The 6,130-nt window shown below is 38.1% G+C and overlaps 1 long non-coding RNA gene across 2 annotated transcripts in view; it reads left to right on the top strand.

Annotated features, from left to right (window-relative positions):
• The window catches only part of LOC106881760 (uncharacterized), a 14,892-nt gene extending 8,915 nt beyond the window's left edge, over positions 1-5,977 (top strand). For both annotated transcript variants that reach the window (XR_001410895.2, XR_008264871.1), the window contains exons 2-3: positions 3,578-3,751; positions 4,707-5,977. This is a non-coding gene — a long non-coding RNA (uncharacterized LOC106881760). The remainder of the gene's footprint in view (positions 1-3,577; positions 3,752-4,706) is intronic.
• Positions 5,978-6,130: the final 153 nt, after the last annotated feature.

Genomic DNA, 6,130 nt, shown 5'->3' with positions numbered 1-6,130 from the left:
TATATATATATATATATATATATTAGTAATATATAAATGTATATATATGTGTGTGCGTACGTTAGTACATGACGTAAAACAATGTAGTCTCTCACGCACGCACACAAACACACACGCACGCGCGTGCGCACCCACTTACACAAACATTTTTATCCATCAAAATTTTCAGAGATTTCTTCACATGGATAGTCGTCAACTATAGCCAGACTTCGCATGAGAAGTGAAAATTGAGGCAATACGTTGCCTGTAGGCAAAATAAATTTCTTGAATTATCTCATTAGTGTGCTTTGTGCATCTTTTTCTTCGTATATTTTGTGATAGCACCTTGATATTTCGTTCCTTTAGCTTTGCACTTTACAAAAGTGTATCGCTAAATGAATGAATTAATTAATGCATTCTGTATGTGATGTGTGTGTGTGTGTGTGTATGTATGCGTGTATCTGTGCGCATGCGCGCATGTTCGTTGCGTACATTCCGCATGAGGCAACACTCGAATATTACTAAATTTTACGTAATTAGGAAGAGAAGAGTATTAAAATAAATTACTGAGACAAAAGAAAAGCTTCGTGGTTACTCGACATGCAGGTAATAACAGCTAAATTTCTCTCCAGTCACACCCTACTATTTTAACCAAAATTTTGGAATTTTCAGAAAATTTTTGCGAATTTATATTCTACGCACGGAATTCATACGATTATGTAAAAACCAAAAGGAAAAAAATGTTCACACGTGATTTAAGGCCTATTTAGCTGTTATTTTTAGCACATCTTATGATCACCTCATACCAAATGTGTTTTAAGCCTGTAATAAGCGACAAAAGGAACACGTGGTAAGCAACTTGGTAAAAGCTTGGCTTGTTACTATGGAAACAGGCACCTATGACTTTCGTTTGGCTAAAATTACCCAAAATTTGCAAATTTTAAAAGCTATTAACTCTTTATTGATTGATTTATGGCGAAAATGAATTTCATGTCAATAGTTACTTCCCAAAACTACACCAATACACCAAATATGAAATCAAATGGAACAAAAATTGAAGAAATTGAAAAGTGGCAGCCAAACAGAAAAAAAGGCTGTCTTTCCTTCCTTAAGACATTAGGGTGTGGTTTGAGTGAGGTATAGGTGCTATTTCTAGAAAGACGAGTAACGACGGAAAGGATCGTAAGGGTAGTGTTGTTGTTGTTGTCGCCGTCTTCGTCTCCTCCTCCTCCCGCCATTCTTCCTTTCTTTTCTTTATCACCTTCAGTCTCGCATCAGCCCTGGATGAGAACGCTTATTATTAACGACATTCCAGTCATGACCATCCCATCTTTAAATACACTTAAGATTACACTGATCTTTGTGTTCTTTAAGTTGATGGGTGTGAAATGGGGAAAAACGGCTGTTATTAATTACTAGCATACCAAAGGGACCAACTTCGTTGAGGTTTAATGATCAACAGAACGTGTGTTATCTGACCTGATTGACGACCGCGTAAGGGTGGATTGAGGTCAACGAAGGGACACAGTGACCAACAAAAGGGACTTTGAAAGGCGAGAATAGTCGCTTCGTAGATCATTGTCGTTGTTTAACACCGAGTAGTGGTTTGATTGGCTAGAACTGTGATCAAAAGCGTTCAAGCAATGACCGTTTCGTATTTTTTCAGGTATGTTCTATGCAGGATTACATTATCTATTACATCGCTCCGTTTCTTTATTTTGAGATGCTAGGCTGCGATTTGAAGGAGATTTGGCTGTTATTTCTTCCAGATCAAGCCACCATGTAAATACTTTCTCACTGCGCTGCTTCGTGATAAATTGATTGCTATTGTTGATGATGATGGCAGTGATAGTAATTCGGTAATGTCGGTGACCAGTATTCTAGTATTAGCGGTTGTGATTATAATGATAATATTAATGATGTTGATAACAATAGAAATTATAAGGTGATAGTAGCGGAGGTGGTGGCGGCGGCGGCGGCGGTGATGGTGTTGTGAGGTTTGTTCTTGTTTGTCTTGTTAATGTTGGTCACTTTCTGCTGACGGTCAGGATAGGACTAATGAGTTGATGATATCGGTAGCGGCCGTGTCGGTGGTGGCAGTGGTGATGATAATACTGGTGATGTTGATGGCAGGAGAAATGTTGGCATGTATTTTGGTGGTGGCGGTGGAGGTGTAGTGTTGTTGGTGGCGGTGATGCGGTGGTCGTGGTGGTCGAAGTGGCCATGGTAGCCATGGTGATTATGGGAAAATTGTTGGGGGTGATAGCTGTAGTGATGTTGATAGTAACAGAAGTGATTATGAGGTGTTTTGGTGGTGATACTGATGGTGATAGTGATGATGTTGATCCTTATAATGTTTGTGAAATATAACGTGCCTTGACTATAATAGTGGAGGCGCGTGGCTTAGTGGTTAGGGTGTCAGCATCATGATCGTAAGATTGTGGTTTCGATTCCTGAACCGGGCGACGCGTTGTGTTCTTGAGCATAGCACTTCATTTCACGTTGCTCCAGTCCACTCAGCTGGCAAAAATGAGTAACGTTGCGATGGACTGGTGTCCCGTCCAGCGGGGGAATACACACGCCAACTGAAACCGAGAAACCGGGCCCATGAGACTGGCTAGGCTTTAAAAGGGCGCATTTATTTTTTATTTATTTTGACTATAATAACTGTTATAATTTAATTGTCCATTGTCTGATATAATAATATTTCGGAATATAAAAATTCCTTCTTCAGATATCGCAAGGAATTGATCGAGTCACGGTCTTCCAACGGTTACTGAAATTCATTATTTTTCTGGAAGCGTCTCTACAGTGGTGTCACGAAGCTCCTTCCGGAATTCCTCATGAGAAGTGCGTGAGGGCGGCCATGTCTCAAGCTCATGTGTGTTGGCACATCCGCAGCGCTGCTTCTAAGCTATGTATTATACAAGCAGTTTGGTTTAGGTGCTGTTGTTGACGTTATTTAACCCAAGTCAACGCTTATCGAGCAAACCAGTAATCAAAGACGTTCTGGCCTTGACTACTCTGCTGATGTTGAAATTCTAATGAAGGAGAAGGATTTAGGTTAGAAACCGGTTCTTTCTCTATTGGCAAGAAATCTTGAAATAAAACTGAATAATGGCATGCAATTTTTGTTTCAAGGATTTGGGAGTTTGGACGATTAGTGACCTTTTTAAGAAACTTTTCGTTGCCGACCTCTTTCCTGCAGAACTATTGAACTATTCAAACCACAAAAGCTCTCACCTGCTGACCAACATTAGCATAGAAGTTGCTCTTTTTGCGTAACAAAGCATGGAGCAACTTTTGTCGGAGGTTCCCCAGCTTATTTTACTCGTGTCACCCTTTAGAGTAAATATAAATATCTTGGTGCTCTTTATGCTTTAAGTGGAAAAAAAATTGTAAAAGCTTTTTATATGTAGTTAGCAATAAATAATTTAAAGCATAGAAAATTAAGCACTTTATTATTCAATGAACGAAGCACCGTTAACTATAAGAATCTTGAGAACTAGGTGTGTCTTTTAGCGTATTTTTCACACATTTTAAATATAATTGTATTAATTTTGTGTTGCATTGATTAAGAATTTCTGCTCCTATCCAGATGTTCCACCTATTATTAATAGCAGTTGAAACTCTCAAATTATGTCCCGCTGTCTTGAAGTAAAAACGGTGAAAAATACAACACAGAATGGTCTCTGTGGGAGCAAATCTGATCATAGATTTGCAAAATCGGGATACACTATAAAAACCATAATCACCAGGATATTCAGGAAGTGTACGTGCCCTTTATTATTATCAGTTTTAAATTTGTGAAATTTACAATGTTTGTTGCTGATGGAATTAACTGGTGAGTTCCTTTTTTAATACAGAAGAAACGTTCAAGTCTTGATCTGCCACCGATTACTTCTAAGTACAAAACCTATTGCAACACAAGCCATAAACGTAATCACATTCTGCTAGATACAGCATCCAAGTCTCGTCCACTCTCGTCTTAAAAAAGGACGGACATACTGAGAAAAATAGTCCTAGACACAACACGTCTGAATAAAATACGGGATGGCTACGGCCGGAACATAACCTAGAATTAAACAATAACTTATTCTTAACTTCAACAGCTGCAATCAACATGCTATACATCCTGCAGTGTGGAGGCGCAATGGCCCAGTGGTTAGGGTAGCGGACTCGCGGTCATAGGATCGCGGTTTCGATTCCCAGACCGGGCGTTGTGAGTGTTTATTAAGCGAAAACACCTAAAGCTCCACGAGGCTCCGGCAGGGGATGGTGGCGAACCCTGCTGTACTCTTTCACCACAACTTTCTCTCACTCTTACTTCCTGTTTCTGTTGTGCTTGTAATTCAAAGGGTCAGCCTTATCACTCTGTGTCACGCTGAATATCCCCGAGAACTATGTTAAAGGTACACGTGTCTGTGGAGTGCTCAGCCACTTGCACGTTAATTTCATGAGCAGGCTGTTCCGTTGATCGGATTAACTGGAACCCTCGACGTCGTAAGCGACGGAGTGCCAACAAAAACATCCTGTAGTAGAGATTTGAGATTGTAGTTGGATTACCGATTATAAAACACAGAATCAATCAAGTCAGTTTCATGGGAGAAATATTGCTGCACCGTTTTTATCATATAATTATATTTCAAATTTAAGAAACTAATTCATGACTAAAGACATCAACTTATTTTATTAGTTTTCTTATTTTATTCTTTATTTTATTTCAGTGCAATAGTTAGACGAGGAAAGGCAATGCCAAAAAGAGCCATTGTAGGGCTTCTATGACTGGAAGAGGAGGAAGTTCTCAAACCGCAGACACAGCTCGAATTCTATGAAAGAAAAAGAAGAAACCTGCATACACAAGGACGTTGACGTGCAGTTAGTTCGAAATTAAATTCTGTTTTTGTTTTTCAATTTCATTTATGTTTCATAAAAACATTTCAGTTTTGTAAATTTGAAAATTTCTAAATGTACAAAAAAAAAAAAAAAAAAAAAAAAAAATTTATCCAGTTCAAATATTATTTCAAATATTATTTGAAATATTATTCTGAAACCAGTAGGATTGTAAAAATAATAAATTGCCATTCTAATACATGTTGCCATCGGTAAAATACCTTGTTCCTTCTCTTCGCATTTTGAGGTCAGATCCCCACCGATATTAACTTTGCTTTTCACTTTTCGTGAGTGGTTGAAATAAAGTGCCAGTTCCGTATTAGGATCGATACGAGCTGGCAGAAACGATAGCACGCCAGGCGAAATGCTTAGCGGTATTTCATCTGCCGTTACGTTCTGAGTTCAAATTCCGCCGAGGTTGATTTCGCTTTTCATCTTTTCGGGGTCGATGTAATCGACTTAATTAAGTACCAGTTACTTAATTAAGTACCAGTTACGCACTGGGGTCGATGTAATCGACTTAATCCCTTTGTTTAGCCCCTTGTGGGCAATAAAGAAATAATTAACTATACCTCTGCACACAAATTTAATGGCCAAATCAGAAATTATTATTTCTTTTTATCACAGGTTTTGTTGGAGCTACTGGAGTCTTGCATGCGTAGCGGGCTTGCTACCTGCAGCCTATAGTAGCATGCTACCCGTTCTTTTCAGCTATCTAATACTTTCTTGATTATTCTGGCCGTGCCAAGGAGGCAATTATTACTATTATTATGTTGTTTTTTTTTTGCTTCTTTCTTCAAATTTTCTTCCATTTCTCGCCGAGTGTTTTCCGTACACCTAGGGCAGAGAAACTCACCGCATGCATTCCCAGCTTACACACGCAAATTCACAGGTAAAATATGTATTAAAAAAAAAAAATTTTTTTAAAAATTCATGAATGGATGTTGTTTTCTTTGATTCTTTGGTTGTCCCTGGGTAGTACTATCTGCTATTGGGACATTTTGCGAACAATTTTCTTGTTAGTTCTTACTGTTTTGTTTACACTTGTACGTGTAACCCCGCACTTTGTATTGTCCTAAATGTGTTTTTTGCGGCCCTTGTGCCTTGTCGCCAATAAAGAAATTATTATTATTATTATTATTATTATTATTATTATTATTATTATTATTATTATTATTATTATTATTATTTCTTACTTCGGTAAGCTGTGTCACGTATTGCTCTGGTGATTAAAAAAAAAAATATATCGGATTATATG

Source organism: Octopus bimaculoides, chromosome 9 (genome assembly GCF_001194135.2).
Source record: "Octopus bimaculoides isolate UCB-OBI-ISO-001 chromosome 9, ASM119413v2, whole genome shotgun sequence".
Taxonomy (NCBI): Eukaryota; Metazoa; Mollusca; class Cephalopoda; order Octopoda; family Octopodidae; genus Octopus; species Octopus bimaculoides.
Note: the sequence above shows the minus strand (reverse complement) of the source record. Positions and strands in the feature narration are given on the sequence as shown.